This window comes from Meleagris gallopavo, chromosome 5 (genome assembly GCF_000146605.3).
Source record: "Meleagris gallopavo isolate NT-WF06-2002-E0010 breed Aviagen turkey brand Nicholas breeding stock chromosome 5, Turkey_5.1, whole genome shotgun sequence".
NCBI lineage: Eukaryota > Metazoa > Chordata > Aves > Galliformes > Phasianidae > Meleagris > Meleagris gallopavo.
Genome location: NC_015015.2, coordinates 54260839 through 54286693, shown reverse-complemented (window position 1 = coordinate 54286693; position 25855 = coordinate 54260839).

The following is a 25855-nucleotide window of genomic DNA, read 5'->3' as shown; positions in this document are numbered from 1 at the left end:
TAACCACTATAGATGTAGCACTGGCAGTGTGCTCCAAAGGAACTGTTGAGGTCGATGGGATGGTGTTGGGAAAAGACACAGACATTCTGGAGCTCACCGTGCAAAGCTGTGTGTCCACTGGCCTCAAAGTACTCCAGAGAATTCTACTTTCTCCCTTTAAAACATAGAGTGCAAATTGCTGTTGCAAAGATCACAGCCTTTGAGGGAAGACCTGTTATTTGGACTGGAAGCTTCCAATACTTCGGAAGCTGTGAGTAAACAAGACCAAAGCTGGCTGTGTGAAATCACTGAATATGTCAGGTGCAGAAGGGAAAGCACCAAAAACTGTTTATCTAAGTTTCTTGCATGCCCCCTCTTATCGCATCATGGCAGCACCTCCCGGATGGTAAGACGTTTATCTTCTTGCCAACACCCTCACAGGGTTCCTATCCCTATTTTAGTTAGGAGACCCCTGTGCAGGCGCTGAGTGATATGCCCAATGGCACTTGGGGTTTCTGTGGCAGATCAAGGAATGAAGCTCAGCTTTCCCATGCCCCAGGCTAATTCCTTAGCCCTGTGGGATCCTCCTAGAAATGAGCAGAATAGCTTAGCAAAACACAGCAGCATGTGGAATTAATGCTCCAATGCAGTATGAGGGAGCCCATCCTCGAGTCTTAGGTTGGCACTTAAGTCCTGGCCTTTAGAAACAAGTTGCTGCTCTTGTGGTGGGGAGCTGAAGTTGGCCCGGGATGAGCAGAATTCAGGTACCTGAGGCAAAACTTATTAGTTTGGGTATAGTACTCTGACGGGTGGGCTGTGCTGCTTCAGAGACCAGCTCTACACAACACCGTGTGTGCAGACCAACTGGGATTTCAGGCTCTTTCATCACCCTGGATCAAAGGAGGATCTCCTTATGCCAGCAGGCCACTGGATTTCAACAAATCACAGAATCATAGGAGGTGGAAGGGACTTCAAGGAATCATCTTGTCCAGCCCTCTTAGTGTGTTCTCCTGTGCAATCTGCCCTTGTGAAGGCACTATCCTGGGATGCTGTTTTGTATTAGTTCCCTTCCAAAATCGGTCTGGCAGTTTCCACCTTTGAGCTGCTGCTTGCCCGTGAGTTGCCCCACCTTCTCACTCCTCCTTTTCTACCACCTTCTCCACCTCCTCATCCATGCTCTTTCCATTACTACCACTGCAGAATACTCTTGTCCTAACAAAGTGCTTTAGAATCACAAATAATGGAGTGGGGAACGAATAACAGGAGAGAGTGAATATCTACTGTGTCCATACTTAATAACTGCCTGCTTCATTCTTTCATAACATGTGAACTCTCTGAAATTGCAGCATCTAATACGTGCTACTAAATAGTGCCATGCCCGTAACTTGATTGCAGTAATCCACTGGGGACGTGTTTCAAAATGTCAACATTTCTCTGCAGTTCTTAACATGAGTGTTGAGAAAACCCAGAGTTTCAGATGCTGCTGGATCTGCTAGATGCTGAAATGGTGTCAGCACAATTTCTCTTACTCTGGACCAGCACCCAAAGCCCCTTTTTGGGTGAGGCCAGAGTAATATTGTACAAATGGGCAGGCAATTTGATTAGAAGGGTATATGAGGCTACAGAACAATGGGAAGGTGAAGATGAGCACGGAAAGCAATGATCTCTGCTGGCTGCCTTCCTGCTCCATGCTCTGTTCCCGGTGGTTTCGCTAAACAGGTGAACTGGTGTGCTGTCAGTCTGGAATGCCAGCAGCTCCTCCAAACCTTGGTTTGTGAGGGCTGGCTCTCCTGTGCACACTCAGCAAGTCTCCAGTAGGAGCGAAAAGCCTCTTCCATTGTCACTGTAAGGCAGCAATACATCACGAAGTCCTCATCTAAGGAGATCCTAGATGAGTGTCTCATTTGCATGTCTAACAAAGCTTTAGGTAATCACCAAGAGGACGCTGGACTCAGTTAAAAGACTGTGTATTTGGAAAGAGGCATCTGTGCTCAGCGATCCCTTGATCTGCCTCAGATTTGAGTCCGTCTTGCAAAAGGATGCTGCATCTTCGCTGCACATCTGGAAATTCCAGATTTTTGTGGAAGGCATTGGGTTCCGGAGCTGGGAGGTCTGGGACATCCCACTGCTTGTTTTTTCAAGCACTCTTCTGTAGCAAAAATAATACCAGGAGTGGAAGGCCTTCTTTGGGCAGCCAGCAGAGGGGAGGAAGGACTGGGGTCTGCTCACACAGCGGATCTCACCGAGGGAGATCTCAAGTCCAGATCTGGCTGGTTGCAGCAGTTTTGTTATGGCATTATGCAAAGTCCTTTGAAGATTTCCTCTTGGCAGAACCTGCCGCGTCATCACAGAGGTAGAGCAGGGAATGATCTAAATCTTGTTAGGCGTTGTGAAGCAGTCAGAATAGCTGGCTGCAAAATTAGCCCCTCAACAAAGAAGGAGGTGAGGGGGTTTTAAGCCTGAAAGAGTAGGGGGTGAGGATGTTAGTGTTATGCGACATGGTGCAGCAGAGGGCTGGGGCAGGTTGGCTCTGGCTTGAGATGTGAATGAAAGCCAATGAAGGTGAGTTAAGGTATTGAGGGAAAGGGGAGATGAGCACAGTGAAGTCGATATACGGATCAGCTCCTTTTTCTGAAGTTCCATGATGTTCACCTAAGTACAATGATCTTCATGTCCTTCTAATTCCCCTTTTTATAATCTCACAAACCATGGGAATAGCTTTGCCTGCTGTTGCATATGGCTGGTAACTCTCAGTGTTCTCCCAGGGTGACTAACCACACCTGGGGCTGGTCATGCTTTGATTATGCAGGTGACAGAGATTTGGCCAGGACACATTCTGTGCTTGTGTTCCTGCCATTTCCCCTCACTCTGGGGTGTCACATCCTCAGGCCCTAGCACAGAGGTCTTTAGCTTCACAGCAATGTCTTTCACACCTTCCCCAACATATGCTTCTCTTGCTTCCCTTTCCTGCCAAAGCACATCCCCAACTTCTCTGTCCACATTTGCTCCTCCTCTGTCTCTAATGAGGCAAGGAAATCTGTTGAGCTCTGAGGATTGCTGGTGGGAGAAACCCCACAGGTAGCTAAAAATGTTTCAGCATCCCCCTTCTTACTTTTGATTTACATTTCATCTGTGCAGAATGGGTAGCGTCCCTTGGAAACAGCAACACTTATGAAGAATACTATATTACTTATATGCAGTAACTATATTATATGTAGTATGAGAGTTGCTCCAAAAGTAATGCCTCCCATTTTTTGATGTCAACCTACAAAGTCAGAGGTGGGTGTTGGTGGTATGACAGTAGAGCTTGAACCTTCCCACCAATATTCCATTACATGTTGTTGCCGTGTGACCAATGGCAGCAAGAGGAGCAGACTGACAGTCTGGCACCTGAAGAAGATGGAAGAGCATATGAAGCAAAGGTCTGTCACTGAATTCCTCTGTGTGGAAAAAAATGGCACCCATTGACATTCATCAACGCTTGCTGAACATTTATGGAGACCAAACAGCAGATGTGAGCACAGTGAGGCAGTGAGTGATGTTGTGACAGCAACAGAGGGTCACTTCTGCTAGTACAGATTGTTACGAGCATGGCATGGAGGCTCTTGTTCATTGTTGATAAAGATGGATAGCAAATAGTGGTGACTGCGTTGAAAAAGAATGTTTTGTAGCTGAGAATTTGCTCTATCAAATACTGTTATTGTGCTCTTTGTGTCTGCTGTAGTTTCCACAGAAATAAAAAGAAGGCATTACTTTTGGAACAACCATTGTAGACACAGCTCTGGATAATTCCTCTTCACCCAGTATGACCCAGACAAGCCAAAAGGTTGGACACCCATGATCTAGTCCAACCCCAGCCCACCCACTGACCACATCCCTCAGTGCCACATCTCCAAGGTTCTGGAACATCTCCAGGGATGGTGGCCTCCAAGTGATGGTGACCACCTCCCTGGGCAGTCTATGCCACTGCATCACCATTCTTTCAGAGAAAAAACTTTTCCTAATATCCAACCTGGACCTCCCCTAGCACAACCTCTAATCCTATCACCGTTATCTGTGAGAAGAAGCTAACCCCCATCTTGCTTTAAAAAGCCAAGCCTCCAGCATGGCTTTTTATTTGATCTTAGGTCCAGGTGATCCCAATGAATGGGAGCTAGAGGAGGACAGATGCAGGTTTGCTACAAGGTGGTTTGCCTGAGAGATGCTTCAAAATCATTGCAGCAGACCATTTACTGTGCTGATGGAATGAGCTGAGCTGACAGTACCTCACCTGGATCACGGAATCATAGGATCATTATAATTGGAAAAGACCTCTAAGACCATCTAGTCCAGCTGTCCGCTTACCATCAGTGTTGCCAACTAAACCATTTCTCAAGGTACTACATCTACTCTTTCCTTAAACACTTCTGGGGAAGATGACTGCACCACCTAGGCAGCCTGTGCCTGACCATTCTTTTGGAGAAGAAATTCTTCCTAACATCCAACACGAATGTGGCTGGGTGGAGCAAAAGGTACCCAAGCAACATCCCTGGAGGTGTCCCAGTGCCACGGAGATGTGGCACTGAGTGATGTGGTCAGTGTGCATGGTGGGGGTGAGCTGGGGTTGGGCTTGGTGATCTTAGTGGCCTTTTCCAACCTCAGTGATCCTATGCTTCTCTGAGTCTATGCTTCTATGATTCTGTGCTTCTATGAACATGCCATAGCCTTGGCAATGCAAGACCATTATAATTATTGCCAAGCACTCATGTAACATGTTCTTTTTGTAATCAAACCTTGGGCTGCTTTTTTCTACCATTCCCTAGGAATAATCATAGGTCGGTATTTAAGTGGTACGGATTTGGTTCTGGGTTGGTGCCTCATCCTGAGCTATTGCTGATTCTGTGGATTTGCTGCATGCACACCACAGGGGTGTAATCGGCTGCTCTTTGTGGCAGGCTGGCAGCTCAGCTGTGCCAGGTGCTCTCTTTTTAACGAGAGTGTGTATTTTGTTGGTTTTATTTTTTAAAGAAGAATGACTAAATTAGCTCATAACCTCTATTAATTCCTTTGAATGGTCTTATAGATGATTCTTATAGGGTCTTGTCTGACCCTAGTTAAGAGCATTTCTAGAAAACGCTTTGTGTGACTTTGTGTGCACAGCTGAAAGGAATGCAGCTTTCCCCTAATTATATACTGGTAATGCAGGAGGAGACATTTCGAGTTCTGCTTCTGAAGCTATTTCCTTTGAGTGCTGATGAGGCAGCGATAGCAATAACCTCTGAGACCGTTTTGAAAAGGAGAGACAAGGCAGAAACAAATACAGTTTCATCACTTGAAGCCATGCATAGACTATAGCAGCAATTGAGCCATCAGTAAGTCACTGGGGATAATACATTTAAACTGCTCTGTATTTTAATAAGATTACACTGATTCAGAGTTTGGCTAGCCTTTTCAAAGCCAATGCTGTGTGGTGGTCAGTGGTTTAGCTGTGTCTACGCAGGGAAACAAAGAACGGAAATTTCTTGTGTTTAAACTGAAAAAACCTCCTGTGTTATTTTTTTATTTGCATTTTGCTGCTTTAGAAATATACAAGAAATGATCCCAGTACAAGCAAGTCACACTCCCCAATCAGCTATGCCTATCTGATTTTCCTACAGCCTTTGTTCTCTGTTCTTTAATTTTATTTAGATCTCCTGTCAGGAGTGCAAAGGCATTTCTTACTGTCTGTGCAGCAAACACAATGAATTTCTTACAGAAGTCAGTTCAATTGTCAATACCATTTATTACAGTATTAGTTAAGGCGCTGTGAATAAATCCAAAGGATTAACATTATCTCTTGGGTAGAATAGAGGAGCAGAACATTATATTGCTCACGTATCACTGATGCTCAGGTTTTTTTTCCAGCCTTTTATTTGTAGAAATTTCACTGAGTTTCCTAAAATGGTGCTTTTTTTCATGTGAGTTTGAAGTGCTAATGCAATTTTTACCATATAGTCATTAAAAAAAGTGTTTAAATCACCGTTATATTTTCCTATAGATAAGTATTTCTCTATTTAAATATACTCAGGTTGCTGTGTCAATGCGTTTAAGGCATCTCAAGATGAATGTTTCATTCACAAATTACTTTGACCAAAACAGACAAAAGTGAAGAAAAAAGATATGAGTTTAAAGGATAATCCTCCATTAACTCAAAGTGAACGGCATCCATGTGGACGTGTACCAAACCTCGGCTGACCTGTGGCAATTGCTGCTCATTAGAGATCAGTAACATTACTGCATATGCAGACCCTCAGCGGTGAATCTCATCAGGATGAGATGGTACCCCCTGATCAGAGAGGTTAGGAAGTGACCTGATTGCCATCTTGGAGCACCTGTGTAGGGGAGACATTTCTAATAAGAGGCAGTGCTTCATTCTAGCAGAAAAGATTGCGATGGAAACAGGCTTAATTAGAGCTGGAGGACTGAAGAAGGAAAGCAGCTAACCTTGCAACAGCCTTTCAAGGACAAGTTGGATTTTTCATCCTCTGGATGTTGAGTCTGCATATTTCCCAGAGGATGGGTCGTAGCTCAGTCAGGAGTTATGGGCTGGAGGTAGAGACTGGGTTAATGTGCTGTGCAGAAGGTCAGGAGAGGCAGCTGCAAGGTCTCTCTGGGCCCCCAAAGCCTACTAATTCCAGCAAGAATTATTGCTCATTTGCCATGACTGGCCTTGAACATGGGGCAAATGTTAATTGCCAAATAATGCATGTCAAAGACTCCTTATGAATGAAAAAAAAGAAGATAGCACTGTTGCCTTGTGGGTCATTTATCATGTGGCATATGATGCCAAAGTCTTATTCACTAATCTCCGTCAAGTTAGAGTGTATCTTTGGGGCTCAACCATGGTGGGACTTAGAAGATCCTTCCGTGTTTTCTCCATGTGGGTATTTATTTTTCCACAACCCAACACGAAGTAGAATCACAGAATGGTTTGAACTGGAAGGGACTCTTAAAGGCCATCTGGCCTAACTCTCTGCAGTGAACAGGGACCCCCACAGCTCCATCAGTGCTCAGCGCCCCATCCAGCCTGACCTTGGGTGTCTGCAGGGACGGGGCACCACCACTTCTGGGCAACCTGTGCCAGTGTTCCCTCACCCTTACTGTAAAAAGCCTCTTCCTTATATATCCAAAGCACTCACTTGGGTCAGATGCCAACTAGTTGTGGACCATAGCTCAAACCATTTGCAACTTTTACATCCCCAGAGCTCGTGCAAGTTCCCAGAAATGTATTTTTGGGTCTTCTGATTTTGAGCAGCACAGAAGCTGGGCAGTTTTTATGGAATCTGGCTTTAATATGCATAATCCCCACAGTACAATTCAGTGATATTTCAGTCCCTAAAAGAGTGACATGAATGGCACACAAAATGTGCTCATTTCTTTAGACTGCCATTTAAAAATAACTTGTCGTTAGGACAGTGTCCAAAAAACACAGGATTTAAAAATAACTCTGTGTTAATGAGAGCGAATTGGCAGTAGCAGTGCTATAGGTTAGAGCTGAGCGTGTGTCTTTGTCCCCTCTCCAGCGACCAGCAGCAGAGACGTGGTTCTGCTTGTCCCACATTGTTTTCACTGTGGCTTGGAAAGCCCAAAAGTCTCTGGTGCAATCTTTGAAAGCTGCTTCTGTAAAAGGCCCTGAAAATCTCCACCCCAGCAAAAGCCCCAGGCTGGGGCTCTTCATTGAAGACCCATGTTGCATCCGAGGACAAGGCTTTTTCTTCCTAAGGGGGACCTGCTGTGTGTGGAACTATGAAAGATGCCCTGGAAAAGAAACAAACCCTTCAGGTTGCAGTAGAGACAGAGTAGGGCTGAACATGAATTTCAGCTTTCAAGTGACTTAATGCTGTCTCCTTGATTGACTTGCCAGTTTTAATTCTGTAAATTGAGGGATTGCGTGTAATGCATTCATGCCGTTCTTGTCTGGAATGAAGCAGGAACATAATTTATGGGGATATTCTCATCTCAGCCTTTGAGGAATTAGCTTCAATTAACTCTGTTGGGAATTGCATGTGTCGGGTGTCAGAAAGCCATCAAGTTTTCTTTAGAAATGCCTGCTGCTGCACACATTTCATTCTTTGGCTGTCTGAAGGGTTTTAGCAGTGGATAAGGATTCAAAGCTTGGGAAACGCAGATCTGGGTGACCAAGTTTCACAGGGTTAATACAGAGCATGGATGATGGACAGGGCTGCAGCCCATTAGGATTTATAGCCCTCCAGTACGAGCGGGAGAGTTTTGGGGGAGGGCAGCTCCTGAACCCAGAGTGCAGAATGAGCAAACAACCAGGAGACAGGCTGTAAAATAAGATCTCTCTGGATAAATCTTACTGACACCCATGAGAATTAGAAAGGACATTGACTTCAGGCGCCATTTTGAAACTGAGACTCCTCAGCACTCGGTTTCCGTGCTCCGATTCTGTGGGGACAGAATCAGGCAGAGATGTCTGATGCTTCTTGAAAGCCAAAAATCCCCCCTGTCTCCTGAGCAGCTCTTCATTATCAGCTGCCACTCCCAGATCAAGCACCAGCCTCACTTTGTGGGTGCAAACTGTTTCCCAAAGATGCGCTGACACCTAAAGGGCCAATTCTCTATCCCCAGCTTATCTCGAGGATTAAAAATCCAACCAAGCTCCATCTGAGCAAATCCAAACCAGGAATCCTAATCAGTTCTGTTGCTAAAAGTGCATTAATACAACACAAGAGAGAGTGTGGCTTTCTTCCAGCAGATCCAACAATCACAGCTCATTTGGGTGAGGGATTTTTCTGCTGCTGTGTATTGACACAAAGGAGCACTTAGCTTGATAATGCCTCCTGCCTGCTGCCACAATGTGAATATTAAGAACAAATTAAGGTGTAAGATTAAACTCTGGATGTTGCTACCTGTTCACGGTGAAGTAGCAGTTGCTTCTTTACCTTTTTTACACCAAAATATTGGCTGTCAGCACTCAGGAGTTTAAAAATTAAATTGAGATCGTACTTATTACAGAAAACAATTAGGGCGTTAGGTCTCTTTTTAATATTTCTGCTATGGTGTTTCTAATCTGCAGTTTAATCTGACATGGTGTGCAGTAGGACCGGCTGCAATCCCCATGAATCCAGCTGGTCAGGGTGACTTGCTCACAGAGCTGGTTGAAAGCAGTGCAGACGCAGCAGCTCGCATAAATTGAATGCCAGCTCCACGTTTGTCACGGCCACAGAAATCCTGAGGCTGTGACTGGTGTCAGCGTGGGGATTGTCATGCACCAGGGCTCTGCTGCCGGGGCTGGCTGGTCTTGGGGTATTTGCCACACAGATCCCCACTTAGGGTGGCAGTGGCAAAGGTCAAAGTAGCTGCCCAAATTCTCCAAAGTCAACTGTATTGACCGTTAGTCAGGTGTAAAGTTTGTTTGTCCACGTGTACTCTTGACATTAACACCTAACTGAGCAGTGCAGCTGATAGATCAGAAGGAAAGGATGGCACCCAGAAGGACCTGGACAGGCTTTAAAAGTGTGCCCACATGAAACCAATGAGGTTCAACAAGGCCAAGTTCAAGGTACTACTCTTGGATCAGGGCAATCCCAGCTGTGGGTACAGACTGGGTAAAGAACTCATTGTGAGCAGCCCTGCCAACAAGGATGTGGGGGTTCTGGTGAATGAGAAGCTGGACATGAGCCAACAGTGTGTGCTTGCAGCCCAGAAGGCCAACTGTGTCCTGGGCTGTGTCAACAGAGGGATGACACTGGGACAAGGAGGGGATTGTCCCCTCTGATCTGCTTTTGTGAGGCCCCATCTGGAGTACTACATCCAGGCCTGGGGGCTCCAGCACAGAAAGGATGAGGAACTGTAAGAACAGGTCCAGAGGATTCCACAAAGATGCTCTGAGGGATTAAGCACCTCTCCCATGAAGAAAGGTTAAGGGAATTGGGCTTGTTCAGCCTGGAGAAGAGAAGGCTCCAGAGAGACCTTACTGTGGCCTTGCAGTACTTGATAGGAGATTATTATCAGGAGGGAGATTGGCTTTTTACACAGTCTGATAGTGATAGGATAGAGGGAATGGCTTTATAAGGGAAGATTTATGTTAAATGTTAGAAAAAGTTTTTTACTCAGAGGATGGTTAGGCTCTGGCACTTCTGCCCAGAGCTGTGGATGCCCCATTACCAACCTAAGCCATTTAGTCATTAATAGTTGCAGAAGGATGAGTGATTGGGATGAAAGAGGTGTCTTCTGGATTACAGAGAGTGCTGGTGGCAGAGCTGGTCAAACACCACGCCTCCATAAATGATGTCAGCACTTTGAGCAGCATAATCAAACCTACGGAACTGGAAGAAACAGGGAGAAACGTGCAACAGAACAAAGCTAGGCTTGCTTTGGAAATATTTCAGCTAAGTAAACACAGCTAAAACTAATCTGCTCTTTAGTGAGATGGGAAAGCTGGAAAAAGCGTGGTGAAGCTTTGGTGGCTGACCATATGAAGGATGAGTCCTAGGAGATGACAGAACAACTGCTGGGTGACGGGCTGGGATGTACATGCTCAGTGCTGGGGAAAACATGGGCTGCAAATCCATTGACTTTCTGACCCCTCCGGGTGGCACTTTGTCCCCTCCTTGGCACCTGCCTACAACATGGTGGTGATGAGTGGCAGGAATTTGGAGAATAGCACCGGCAGCATGCTGTGCTGGAGAAGATGATTTATGTGGCAGTGCTGACAAGGAGATGTGTGCATAGCTTAGCTAAGCACCGGTCTGACACTGGAGGAGAGGAGGAGAGAGATTAGGTAAGAGCACGCAGTCATTTGAAAGCCTGAAGTGCTGGTGAGGAAGGGGGGGTATTTTAATTGGTGAGAGAGATAATGAGGGAAATAATAGTGTGGCAACCAAAAAAGAAAAGTGCAATGAGGATATCTAACACAGCATTTAATGGCTTTCCAAGGGGAATGACTGAAGTTCCATAAACACAAAATTTAAACATTACACTGCAAATGTGGTGTCAGGTATTGTCCGGGGATGAGGATGGGGAGAAATTTAGCAGCTTCCTCCACTCTGCTTTGGAAACTGCCCTGCACCATCCTGCCCTACCCAGCGATACTGGAGGACTGCTTATTCTTAGCAGCCCTGACAGTATGGAGAGAAACATCTTCCTTCCAAAAATACAGAGGGACTTGGGAAGAGATCTCCTCCGGGTGAGCAGCACAGCGTTAACCCCTCATTTCCATGAGTTCTCCCTGGCTGAGCCCGAGGACTCATGACTTCAGCTCCCTGTTGACACAATGCCCAGCCAAAATGATCTTTATTCCCAAACTTCATTCAGAAAAGAACATTCTGCTCAGTAATGGACGAATATCGCTGCAAATGCTACCAGCCACACAGTAGCTCTGCATTCCTCCTGATTCACCCCGAGATACAGATTTGCTGAGGCTACTGGAAACGATTGGGAAATGCAGGAAATGTATTAGCATGTGGCTAGGCAGCAGCTTAGCAAATCTTGCCAAAATCTCTCTGGCTGCCTGCGCTTTTTCTCTGCTTTTAATGTCCTTTCATCTTCATTAACCTTTTATAGCTTTGTCTGATTGCTGCAGCTTTCCCACCATTTCCTACCAAAATGTCACTGTAATAGCTTTGTTATGGGCAGCCAATATCGATGTTGGCCATTGCAGGGCTGTTAACATCTAAGAGAGTGATTGAGATGGGATGGAGCTGTTTGCGAGCAATGCTGAAGGTCAGATGGAAGCTGCCAGGAATGCATGTAAGAAGGGAGCAGGGTGATGTTAATGGAAATCACCCTCCAAAATGCATCTCAGTGGCTCTCCCAGATGACTGATAATCTCGTGAGAATTGCAGCAGCTTCTGCAGCTCCTCGACCCAGCGAATAAATGTCCAGCTTTGTTCTTTTGCAACTGATTTTTGAGGCCAAGTTTAAAAATGACAGCAATTAAAGGAAAAAAAAAAAAAAAAAACCTACCAAAAAATGTTCCAAAAATGAGTTTGGACAAGATGCTTGTCAGCTGCTGCAGTCTTTGTGATCCTGGGTGTGGCTTTTTTGGGGTATAACTCAGAGCTTTCCATTGTCTAGCAGCTAGCTGGGGCATTAAATTGTCACGGATCACATCTTTTTCATCACACATGCACAAACCTGGAAGATTAATTATACTCCCTTTTGTAAAATGCAGTATCCCAAGTGATTAGGGAAGAAATGAATCAAGAATATGAATGTAAGTACCTCAAAGCAGCACAGCCGTAGCTTGACTTGAAAGAAAACAGCTGCCAAGGAAAACAGTACAGCAAAAATGTGAAGCAGTATCTCTGGGGCTGGGGGAAGTGTTTAGACTGACCTGGGGCTCTGACACCTTGAGGTGGGATTGCATCAGCCCTCTTCACCAAGCTGAGCAAAACTCATGCAGCTTTGTTATGAGATAGGTTGGCCAGGGAGGTGGTGGGGTCACTGTCCTTGGAGGTGTTCAAGGAATGTGGAGGTGTGGCACTGAGAGATGTGGTCAGTGAGCATGGTGGGGGTGGGGTTGGGTTGGACATGGGGATCTTGAAGGTCTTTCCCAACTTTAATGATTCTATGATTGTATGTGATTTTCAAGTATATGTTATTTTCCTTCCAACCAAGACTCAAGAAATTCTCCCATGTCGATAACTTCAGCTTTACAGCTAAGTCTCAATGAGTCCTTGCTGGTAATAAAGGGAAAAGAGTCGCTGGTGAATTACATTCAGGAATTTAAGCAGCATATTTTGTCTTCCGCCATCCCAGCTGAATCCCAGCAGCTTCAGCCCAGGTCATTCTATTATTCTATGATTCTACGATTCTGTGATTCTATGATTCTATGGCTTCTTGCATACTTCTGTTCTTCCCTTGCATTTTAGAGGCTCTGTGAGAACGGAAACATGAGCAAACCTGTGCATGATGCTGTGGCATTACTGCTGATGGGGCACATTTATGCTGCAAGACAGATGCATGCTCCTGTCTGTAGATGTCTTGGTGACTTAATTGGATGGAAATGTGCTTTGCTCGGTGGAAGTGAGTCACATGGCAAGGTGCTGTTGTAGGCAGAGGCCATGCTCTGTGCTGGAGATGGGAGTGTTGCTTGGGGACAGTATGACAAATGCCATACTCAGACCAGCTATATCAGCTTCAGACTGATGTTGACCTGTCCTGTGTCTACACTGCTGCCCATTCACAGAATCATAAAATCATTAAGGTTGGGAAAAATCTCCAAGATCTCCAACCCCCCCCCAACTACCACCACACCCACTGCCCACATCCCTCAGTGCCACATTCCACAATTCCTGAACACCTCCAGGGACAGTGACCCCACGGCTCCTTGGGCAGCTGTGCCACTGCATCATCACTCTTCCTGAGAAGAAGTTTTTCCTAATATCCAACCTGAACCTCCCCTGGCATAACTTATGGCCATTCCCTCGTCCTGTCACTCTGTCACCAACATGAGCCACATCCTCCTCCCTCCAGCACCACCTTCATAGCCACTTTGTGCATTTTCCAGCCACTGTTTCCTTGTTTTTTTGTTTTTTTGTTTTTTTTTGCCCCCTCAAACAGATTGCCAGTGTCTGCCTGGAACAGAGATCCAAACGTAGTAGAGCTGGAGTGGGAGAGGTAACCATCTCCAGATGTGCACTGTGAGTGGGATGGGAACGAGCTGTTCCCTGGGCTTCAACTACAGAGAGGGACATGCAAGGCCAGGAAAAGTTTTGAAGGGTGAAAAGGTGAGAGCGGAGGGAAGCAGATGCCCAGGAAGACTGGAATTTCAGCCAATGGATATTTTTAGCATTGACTTGGGCAATGCACTGTAATTTGACCCTGCTTTGGGGGATGAACAGGGAGACCACTTGAGGGGCTCTACAGCACCATTTGTTATGTTGTAGTTATTTACTTGTGCTTAGGTAGGATTTAAAGATTCTTTTTTTGGCATGCAAGTGTCTGTTTCTGTGCAGATACATGGAGCGAGGGACAGTGAGTTCACAGTGTGACCAGACATACATACAGAGCCCTTATCTGTCGGTGAACGCAGATAAAGGAGTTATGAAACTCCACTTTTAGAAAAGAGAATGGTTTAAAAATTGTTTCTTTGAGAAAAAGAGAGAGGGAAGAAGAACTGAACTAAGTCCCATGTTTCCTCCCATCTCCCATCTGTGTTTTCCCAGGGGCTATCTTGCCCATCTCCAGGACCAGTGGGACCCCTTTGAGAGCTTATTTAAGCCACAAGGATGAGAGAAAAGCAACCAGCAAGGGCTAACAAAGGTCTTGATTAATGGGCTGGTGCAGCTTGATTAAGGGTCTGGTGACCTTACAGAGAGGGCAGTGAGGCCCTGGTACTGCTGCCCAGAGCTGTGAGTGCCCCATCCCTTGAGATGCCTGAGGCCATGGATGGGACCCTGGGCAGCCTGAGCTGGGGGGCACCCAGCCCATGACAGGGAGTGGGGCTGGGGGGGCTTTTGCGTCCCTTCCGACTCAAATCATCCTCTGATTCTACATGATTTTGTGGTGAGCATCTGAGCGTGGGGAGGAATGAACGTGTTAGCCAACTCTGCTCAAGGGTGCTGAGAGGGATTTTGGAATGGAAATCTACCATTGTAGCACATCAGCCTTCTTAAGTACAGAGAGAAAAAAAAGAAAAGGGAAGAAAGGAATCTTTTTCTTCCTCTTGGGAGGAGCTCTTATCTGATTCCCAAAGATTGTTTTAGTGTCTGTGCTATTTTTGTAGCTGGAAGTGCAGTCTGTAAATGAGCAAGCAATGCTGAGAACCTCTTAGAAATTCAGGATGGAAGTAGGAGGCCAAAAGTTGAGCCAGGGCATGGAGAGCAAACAACCACATGCTTTTCAGTCTCCGAATTTGATCTCTGCCTCTGATGTCCTACCAGCCGTATGGCTCCGAGCTCTGAACTCTGAGACAGCTGGGCTGGAGCAAGCAGCCCTGACCCAGAGATATGTGAGGCAGGATGAAGTTACTTGAGCATCCTCTCCCCATGGCTGTCTAATGTGTCACATTTGGAGCCTACTATCAGTTCCTGGGGCTTGGGATCCTGATAGTCACCCACAGCTCCCTGCGATGCCAGGGGGAGATAGCTCAGAGAAATGCACCACTCTTTGCTGCTTTGCCCGAGTGGTGAAGGGAGAACTGATAAATGTGGGAGGCTGGCTTTATTTGACTTCTGCTCACTCAGAGAAACAGGAGAGAGCTGCCAATTTGTTTTTTTCACACTGCTCTGAGAATCACATGTTAGAAAATCTTGCAGAAGGTGGTTTTTTTTTTCTTCCTTTTCTTTTTTCTTTTTTTTTTTTCTTTATTGCACAACCCAAAGCAACGATCCTTTGATGTGTGGCTGCTGACAGGTGCCCATCTGCTCTCCTGGAAGCCCATCTTTCATGCCTCAGCGTGTGAGATGGGGTGAAGTGGCAGTGGGATGGCACGTGTGCCCATTTCCAGCTGAACAGGACGTGCAATGCAGGACTGCATCGCTCTGCAGATGGCTGTCATGCAATATTGTCTGCTCATCCTTCCGGTGTCGGAAACTGTGAAGAAAGGGGAGAAGAAAAATGATTCTGCCGCAAAGATAAGCATGTGTTCATTGTGTGCTTGGACACTTTGGGCTATTTTATGTTGGGAACACATCTGTGAGCCGGCAGCATGGAAGAGGTTAAGTTTTGATAGCATGTCTATTAAGCCAGGAAAAGGTTGACCTCTGCCTGTTCTTTACTTCTAACTGAATTCAGGAGATTATGACAAAGCCTGTGTGGGCGTGTTCCCAGGATTTGGTTTCCAAAAGATGGAAATACCATCTTCCACAGCCTCCAGAGCAGTTTGAGCTGGAGCATGGCTGCTGAAAGTCCCTCGTGCCCCCACCCCATTGCCCATCGCCCACACTGCCATGACCAGGCAGGCTGTGATGGGATTGCAGCAGCGTGGCTGTTTGGCAGGAGGCAAGTCCTGCTGCATTGTTCTTATGAGTGTTTTATGGAGTTTTGTGGGTCATGGCAGAGCCAAAGTGTGTGCATGCACATTCACTCCCTCTTTCTCTCTCTCTCTTTCTCTCGAAATATATCCCAGTGCTTGCTCTTGTGGGCTTCTGAATGTATGAAGGGATGTTTAGCCCTGGATTTATCCCATCCTAAACTTGCCTGAGGTGCCTGAGTGTGGAGCACAGACATCCTCGGTCTCCCTCTGTTGTCAATGGAGTGAAGCACCTGCAGAAGTTGCACCCACCTCTCAGGTGAGATATTCACTTACTTGGCTCCTGGCTAGTTCTTCACCAGCCAAATGCCCTCAGGCAGCCAGGCGGGATGATGTTAGCAGAAGGGCAGGAGTCCCATCACCCTGTGCCTATCTGCTCTCACATTTCCATGTGGCCTGAGAGTGCAGGTATAGGATTACCATGGTGCCCATCAGGTCTGTCTTACCTCTCAGCAACTCCTCCAGTACTCTGCAACCAGATGAAGTCCCGAAAGCACACAGCCCACACTCCATGTGCACCACAGCCCTGTGACACTCTCTTTGTTCTTTGCTCCACAGCAAAGGAGATTTGAGAGGAGGGCAGTGTGACGCCTCCACTGATGGCTCTGGGGTGACAGGAAGATGTCAGCCCAAGTCCAACCAGCTGGTGGTGGGCCTGTCTCACGTGGAGATGGCATCTTGAGGCTGAGGAGAAATGAAACAATGAGAAAAGATGAGAGATAGGGCAGGGCACGCCTTGAGATGAAAGACATGTGGTTTGCATTTGAGAAGTAGAGAAGTTCCTTGGAGAGGAGGATTTATTTCTTCATTAACTTGGTGCCTGGACAAGTTTATCTTGAAGCACTGAACAAATGTCATTAATGTTTCCTTTGAGCAAACAAGGCTCTTTGATAATGCCTACCCTCTTTTGACCTTTATTTTAATTTTGAATGCTACTAATTAACACCGATCGTTCATTCAACCACTAAACTGGTTGTTCCTGCTTAATGCTAAGCAAATGCTTTGTGGTCAGGAGAAAAATGGAGGCAGGCTTCTGTAGGGAAACTCCAGCATTGTGTGACATCGTGTGCGAACTGGGACTGTCATGTTCAAACTGGGGAATTTCCTCACTTGTCCTTGGGAAACAGCTGGGAATAACATGTCCTAAGGGAAAGGAGAGGATGCTCTCAACAGATGGCTTGTGGAGGCAATGCCAGGACTGGGGACCATTTAAACCTTGTTTTTTGTGTTTTCTTCTGAAATGTCTGGTTTTCAGCTCCCTTGGCAACCGCTTGTGGGGGCTGCTGAAGAGCGCAGCTTTGTTCTATTACCATCCCCCTCTGCCTGCAGAAACCCTGGGGAAGATGTGACCAAGTGCTGGCCTAGGAGGCAAGTCCCTTGTCTAGAGGGATGATCCTCCATATTCAGAGGAAGGTAGAAGGGCTCATCTGCCCCATACACCAGCCTCAGCCTGATCTCACACCTGCCCACTAACATCATCAAAAATTCTCTGTCCCATGTTTGGAGATTGCTTTCACCTGAGATGTCCAAAATGCAGCAGAGAGAATAGGGTCAGTTGGTGCCCGATTGCTGTGACCAGAAGGGCTGGATTGGGTTTCTGGGAGGATGAAAGAGTTTTACTGAGGGTAGACCAAGAGTTGGGTTTTCTTTCTTGGCACAAATCTGTTTTATCACCTTACAGAGAGCAAGATCTCTTGGTATGAGAAGAGTTCTCTGCTGCATGCATAGAAGGGCTGCTGGTATTGGGAAGGAGGAACTGAGCAGTTATTCATATTTTCTATACAGGATTTGGAGCCAATAGAAGATACCTGTTCTCATGTAGAAGGACCTGGATCTCTGCCACTGAATCACTTTTCAGCTCAGGTCTGAGAGAGCCATGTGTGCCCCCCCTGACCTCATGAAGCATGTGTGTCCACATCTCTCATCCGAAGTGCTTAACAGTTTTACCAGCTCTGGACCATTTCCTGGAAAAAAAACAGAAGCAAATGTGACTGAGAACTCAACAGCATCAGCAGCAGTATTGAATGACAGGCACCATCTATTTTGGTCTAATAATGACTGCACTATCTAGCAGCCTGCCATCATTGTGGTCCCATGATATTTCCAGCACAAGAATGGAAAGATAAAGCATCCACTGGCAATGAAAGCTGAGCTTGTAGCAAGCTTCCAGAGCGGGCCAACAGATCTAAATATGATTTCCTTGTTTCCACACACCAACAGCTCAGTACAGCCAAACAAAACCTCTTTTCCAGTCCCCATAAGAGTGTTTAGCACCCATGGATTGATTTGTTCTGCACAACCCTGTGTCGGCTGGGAGCCCAGCCTGCCTCTAGCCATGGCACAGCAGCCTATAAGTCCTACAGTCTGATCATAAGCTGCATAATCCAGCAGGATCGCTTAAATCTTCCATTCAAGGGCTCCGCCACATCAGAGAGCAGTGAATGAATCACGTGCATTCCTTTATCTGATGGTGTGTTTGTATGAGAGAAGTGATGTGCAGTGAGGAACTTGCTGTTGCTGTTCCGGGGAATTTGTGTTTACATTAATTGCCAGCCCACAGATTTTTTTGTTTTGTTTCGTTTGATTGTTTTGCCGTGCCATTCCTCGTATGTAAAAGCCTCATTGGGAGCTATTTAAAAACCATCAGCACTCGAATAGTTTACCAATTGGAGCTGGGAAGGGGGATAAAATGTATGACTCCAAAGGAGCGTAGTGTTCAGGGAACTCTGGTCTTATGGCTCTGGTAGAGATTTTCTTTATTTTCTTCTTTTTTAATGCAGAAAGAAGGGTGCATGTTAAACGTTTGTGAAGGTACCCAAACCTAGGAACATCAATAGCACATTATCTCTGCTAAGAAGCTGGAATTAATCAACTCATTACGCGTCAAGGAAATGCTGCTGGCCCTGAACTGAACAAAGGAGCAGAAGGGTGGATCCCACATCTGCAAACAGCACATAAGTCCCTCCCAAAGCCTTGAGATCAGGCTCTGAAATCCCAGTGATTTACGTGATTTGGTTGATTCCCGAACCCCTCCCTGGTGTCCTGCTCCAAATATTTTGCTGCAGAAAAGTTCCCATGCCCACATGATTGCCAGTCCAACAAAGGACTGCAAAGTTGGGGAAGACTGGAAGTGACTTTGCTTGAACAAACTGATCTCATAGAATCATAGAATCATTCAGGTTGGAAAACACCTTCAAGATCACCAATTCCAACCCCAGCCCACCCTCACCGTGCCCACTGCCCACGTCCCTCAGTGCCACATCTCCACAGTACTTGAACAACTCCAGGGATGGTAACCCCACTACCTCCTTGGGCAGCACTCCATCTCTCCCTGCCCATGCTTTTCCCCTTGGTCTGCCTGGGGAAAATGTTTCCTGCTCATGGTTTCCTTGCCTGGATCCTGCCACTACACTCCATCCAAATCCAAGTTTTCCTTTCCTCTCAATGCTTGTGATCTCCTAAGCTGAGCTAAAAATAGAAAAAGGTCTTCAGATTTGGGCAAAGGTCTGAGTCCTGCCAAAAAGACTCATTTCTCACCTCCTTCCTGCAATGGGAAAGACTAAAGGAAAGGACACCAGACTGCTTCCAGGTGGGTCAGACCAGACAGTCTAAAAGTAAGTGAATCATTGTCTGCAGTAACCATCCATTCTTAAGTAGATGTCCCATGGAGGGAGCACCAACCAAAAAAAAAACAACTCTAGGATTTCAGGAATCCAGAGCCACTCAGTGTGATAGGGGCATTGGAGAAGGCTCCCTCTGGCAGTCCCTTGTCTCTCAGCTGAGTTAACTAGCACTGAAAGGCACTTTTCCTCTAAATGAACATGTCAGCAGTGGAAAGCCTCCAGCCCCAGGCCTCCTTCACAGATGAGGCTGACTGTGTGGCTATGACTGATGCTCTGGAACAACTTCTCCCCACAATGCAATCTTCTGCTCCTTCATTACGGCTGGAGGATGGTGCCAATCCCATGCCCCTTTCCCACTGGTGCACCACACGCTTCCATCAAGGGCAGTCCTGCAACAAGGAGCAGTTCCCTTCCCAACCTTATGCCAGGCACAGCTTTGCTCTGGGAAAACCCTTTGGCTCACACATTGCTATGTGCTGGCCTAGAGCCTTTGTTTGCAGGATGCTGAATACATCTGGCGCTTCCTGCGTGGGTTTCAATTATGGTGATGATAGTTTATCATTGACTACTTGATTCTTCCCTGGACTAACATGCTATGCTACCCCAGGGACGCTTTGTTCACGGGGTTTGCTGAAGAGAAGACCACCTCATGGACATGGTGTGACAAAGGGCAATCTTGAGTATGTTGCAACGTGCAAGAGCTGAGTTGGACTAATAAGTTGTACCTTGTAGCATTGCAGTTGGTCTTGATGAACTTTGTAGCTTCCTTCAAAAAGAATTATTCTATTATAGAGTCACTTGCTTCATCTGGAATTGATGTGTGTGGTGCCATGTGGGTACTTGGGAAAGAAGTTTTGATGCGATATAAGCAGTAAGCAGTTTGCATTGGGGTTTTGTGATGGACTTATGGCATAGGCGTCTGTGAGCTGGTCACTGTTCTGCAGAGATTTGGCTCAAGGATTTTTGTGGCATTGTGGCACTTGGATTGGCAGCAGTACCAAATTGCTGCCGTCATGGATCTCTTCAGTAGGTTGGGAAAGATGGAGAAAGCAGAGATGCCAAGGTGACAGGGCGGTACGGTGATTGTTGGGCAGAACAGCTCAGCCAATGCATCTGAGACTTCACTACCCTGAAGTAGTGTTTCTGGGCTTGTTTATCTCGGAAAAAAGAAAGCCCTGGGGAGAGCTCATTGTAGCCTTCCAGTACTTGAAGGGAGCTTATCAGCAGGAGGGGGCTGACTTCTTACAGAGTCTGATAGTGATAGGACAAGGGGGAATGGCTTTAAACTGAAAAAGGGGAAATTTAGGTTAGATGTTGGGAAGAAACTCTTAGAGGGAGATGAGGCCCTGGTACTTCTGCCCAGAGAGCTGTGGATGCCTCATCCCTGGAGGTGGCCGAGGCTATGGGCCCTGGGCAGCCTGAGCTGATGGGGGGCAACCAGCCCACAGCTGGGAGTGGGGCTGGATGAGCTTTTATGTCCCTTCCAGTCCATCCATTCTGTGATTCTATGATTCTGTAGCTTGGGGCTCCAGGTTTGCATGGGAATCAAGTAGAAGGAGGTAGCAGGCTGCCCATCCAGCAGGGCTGCAAAGGAAGCGGAAGGTAGAGTGGGAGCAGCAGGGAGAAATGAGGGAAACAGTGAAAGTGGGAAAGGTAAACTAGGTAATTCTTGTGGATGGTCTGAGGGCACTTTTTTGAGTGAGTATCCTCATCCCAGATGCTCTGTAGCATGCTCTCCAGTCCCAGCAGGGTCTCCTGCAAGTTGCAGAGCAGAGATCCTCCTTCCTCCCAAGCGTGATGATGATCCATCTCTCAAGCGGGCTTCTTATGTGTCTGCCAGACACCCCACTGGTTCATGGATTCAGCAGGACTGGGATCAGCCCAGCCTCCTCCAAAGCTAAGTCAGACCTTGGGTTGAGCCAGGAACACAAGAAGTGTTGCAACAGCCTGAGAGCAATTAGGGGTGAGGACGCCAAGGAATGTGCTCGACACTGGATTGCTCTATGCTGGGGCAGGGGAGGCGTTCATAAAAAAATACAGCTTGGACAAGAGCCCTTTTCTTGCTGCAGGAGGGGAGGGAGGCCTTGGAATATCGAAGAAAATCATGGATTTTCTATTTGCCTCGCAAAACAAAAACAACTCTTTCCCACAGTGTTTCCACAGCTACGCAGATATAAACATAAAAATTCCAAGGTTATTTCCGGTGGATTTCTTTGGGGCTCAAAACAGGCTCTTTCCAGAGTTGAAACATTGTTAGAGAAGGCTCGTTCCAGCAGGAGTGCCCTTAAGAGTGCTATTTATTGAAGTCTTCATTTTGCAGAGAGCGGTACTGAGCTGGAAAACATGGGGGCCTGTGATTCAGAGACTAATCTGCTTGTTCAAACTGTGGCGTGGAAGCAGATATTCAGGGCAGATATTTTAATGGCTGGAGCAGCTGGCTCGTAAATAACCCGTAGAATCGAGCCTGCATTTTCCGTGAACAGGATGCTCCCACATATGTGACAATTAATCACAGCGATCAGTGTTTCTGTACGAGTGTTTTCAGATAAATTGAAAGGATGGGTTCTTTTTTGAGGGGTTGAATCAGATATTCAGTCTGGAAGCTTAACGCTTCATCAGTACCTCCCCATGAACGGAGAATACTGAAAGAGAAATTATGATGTGGAAAATGTCTCCTGGATTTATGGTCAGAAGGCCACAGCTGGGATTTCTTGGAAATATCTTTGCAGTTTTCATGGCATTTATTGAGCCTATAAAAGGTCTTCCAGGTGATGCTCATTTTCATTGATGTTAGAAGTACTAAGCACAAAGGGGAACAGGTTAATTGGGTTTCTTTGAAAGGTGGAATACAAAAGAAGCCCTACTGATAAGAAATTGTAATGTTTCCACAAAGAGGTTGCCAGCTGAGCATCTCAACACCCACTTATACCACATATGCCCTCCTGTACCTTTGCCTGAGAATGGAGTTCCCAACTTACTCTTGGCGGGCAGACAGAGAAGAAGAAAATGCTGCAGAAATGGTTGTTTTTCTCTGCGTATCTCCATGAACATTGTCTCAGAGTGGTTGGTTGTACTTCCCAAAGATGGCTCAGATGGCTGCGTGTCTGAGGCTGAGCACACGCAGGCAGAGATGCTGCATGAACTGGAGTAAGAGATTGACTGACGTTTGTACCCCTATGTGTTTACCATTGCAGTGAGTTGATCAGTTCTGCTGGACTGTGTGGAGTTTGGCAGGTATTAATCCAAGGCAATGCCACTTGGATTATTGCTGTCCACTCTGTGTTACCACATCTTGGGCCACTAGACCTGATTGCTCAAGCTGTGCCTCTCCAGTCCTGCACAAATGTATGGTTTGGGCTGTGAATCTTCTGAGCTGGCTCCAACACTGATTTTGCACAGTCCTGTTGGGATCCAGAGTGGTTCAGAGTGAAACTGGCTGTGGGGTGTCTGGCTCTGCTGTCTGCTTTGGGAATGCTCCACCTCAGAACAGTGTAGAATCACCATTAGTGCAAGAGCTAGCCTGGGATTTAGAAGAAATCATTCTACTTACCTCTGTACTTCTCTTATCTAAACCACCCTGGGTGATTGTGGAGCAGGTCCTGGATTCCATGCTGCATTGACACAGAGAATGCTGCACAATCACATCAAGTCTCCATACATCACCGAGGCAGGTTAGGATTTATTAGCCTGCTGGTCTCTCAGAGAGGCTGTATTTTACAGTCTGAGTCAGGGCAAAGGGAGGAGAAGTTTATCTTCTCCCTAGTTGTAAGACCACACACAAACCTGCAGCAGGGCAGGAGCAGGAGAGCTGTGTTCTGTACCCAAGGTACATCCTCAGCTGGGACACCATCCCCTGTGCTGGCACAGGGATATGAGGAAAGCAAATCTGTGTCCTACGTGTCTGCACCATCCTGAACCTCTGGGCCACATCTGTACCCATACATGCTGTTAAGACCTGCTGCTGTAGGCAACAGGTGTGCAGTCCTTGTGGAAACTTATTTGGGTTGCAGATGTGGGATTTTGGCCTGGCTGTGCACTTCTCAATAGCAAAAAGCTGCGGTTAATAGCACAAGAAAAGGGGAGTTCCTATTACCATTTACTCCATGCTAGTTCTCTAGTCTAGGATGGAACAGATGAAGTAGCATGTTCTGGGATAACCACAGGTATAGAACAGACCAATGTGGTGAATTAGCACATGGATTGAAGACAACGGATATAATCCTATGAAAATATGTTGGTTTTTTTTTGTTTTTTTGTTTTTTGCATGCCAGCATTTTTCTCTAGAAACCCAGTAATCACATCTACACTTGGGATTTTCCATCCTGCTGAGAAGCCATCAGGTTTGATTAGCACATTAAGTGCCTGCTGGAATTAAAATTAACAGCAGTTAAAAGATGACCTGAATGATAAGACAAGGCACAAACCTTCTAAGAAAATTAAGAAATTGTGAATGAAACAAGATGGAGAAAGGTCTCATTTTTCTCCCAGATTGCTTCTCTTCCCATCTTTCAGTATTCTGCCAGTCATGGAGAGAAGACACAGATATTGCCATACTTGTGCCATTTCCCAAGCAGCCCAGTGTGCCACCAGAGGTAGGGTGAGCAGTCTACAAACTGACTTATGACTATAGGGGCTGTGCTCCCTGCCTAACACTACATGTGGAGAATGAAAGAATCTGTCTTCAGACTGGCTTGGAGAAGAGAAATCTTTGCACAGGTCTTAAGAAATGAGACAAAAAGGCAAAAATCAAAGGACTGAATGTCAGAAATCGGACTAAGAGCTAAAAGGGGCTGGAGCATCAGTGATCCCAGTGACTCCGCACCGTACCTTTTGCTTCTTCCTTTTGGTGGTATCCTTGTGGTGACCCTCACGTCACTTAGCTCCCAGCAGCCATTTTCACAGCCATTAATTGAATATCGATGTGTAGCAAATGCTTCACGGTGAGGTCTCCCTGCTGCAACACTCGTCCTGGCTCAGAGCAGAGCAGCATAAGATGTGAAAATATCTCATTACCTGAGCGAAGTCGAGCCTTCACGCAGGCCAAAATGAGCCTTGCAAGGTCAGAGCCTCCGCTGCTACTGGAGGGCTGGAGGGCCTCACTGTGGCTTCTCTAGAGGCGAGAGTGTCAAGAAGGGGCAATTATGCCCAATTGCTGCAGCCTGCGTTGGCTGGGTTGTGCCAGGGGCAATGCTGCAGAACCAGTGGGTCAAGTCGCTGCTTGCCTTGGTTTTAACTTGTTGAATTCCCATGGCTGCAAGCAAGATTGAGGTTTTGTGGGCATGGTGCACGCTGCACCGCTCTGCCAGGCCCTGCAGAGGGTGGTGATGTCAACCAAGCCTTTCACTTGCTGGAGGGGCCACCATGCAGTTGGTGAAGGTCCTCGCTTCCAGTTGAATATCTTTAGCCTAACCTACAACCACATGGTGTATTTGCTGGTCAGGAGAAGTTCCAATACTGGAAATTTTCTCTTGCAGTTCTTACGTACCTCAGCCCCCTTGAACTATCTCTTACTTTATGGGAGTAGATCAGCTTTCCAACCTCTCACTCAAGATCGATCCCACCCCCCCCCCCCTCCTTCTCCCCTCTTTACTAGAGTTCTTTCCAGAACCATTTACATCTTCTCATTTTTCTTTCTGTAGTGAGAACCCCCGGCAAACATGTATTTTTCCAACAACAAATGGTGACTGTGCTGTTCTTACTCCTTCCAGCCCACAGATGCCCACATCTCAGGGCCGTGCTTGCTCTCTGGACTTCAGCAACTGTATCTTGGGGTCATCACTGGTCACCAGCCAATCCCAGGTCTAGTGGTCCAATGGAAATTAAACGATATTTAACTTTGAGTCTGGGCTTTGCTTTTTTTGGGTGATGTTGAAGGATACAGTCTTCAAATCTGTGAGATTACTTCTATTCCTTGATCCTTGGTGCTGGCTTTGAATTGAGCCACATTAAAAGAAAATAACGAAACACCTCCAACTGACTGCAGTGGGAGAAAAGCTCAGCTGACACGTTTGTTTTCAACAATTTCATGGTAAGTCAGTGATGCTGCGTTACATTCTGACCCTGATGTGTCTCCCTTGGTTTATGAGAAGTAATAGAGGCTAAGCTAAGTCTGAAACTTGATTAATGAGAACATAGTCTACAGGAAAACAGAGCATTTGCAAGAAGACAGACAGCCTCAGGCATTTTGTGGCTTTTGACAGCTGGGAGCCATGAATGTCTGTTGTCCTTTTTTAAATAAAAAAAGAAAAAGAAAAAATCAAGCCCTCTGTAGAATGAACACATTCAGCAAATG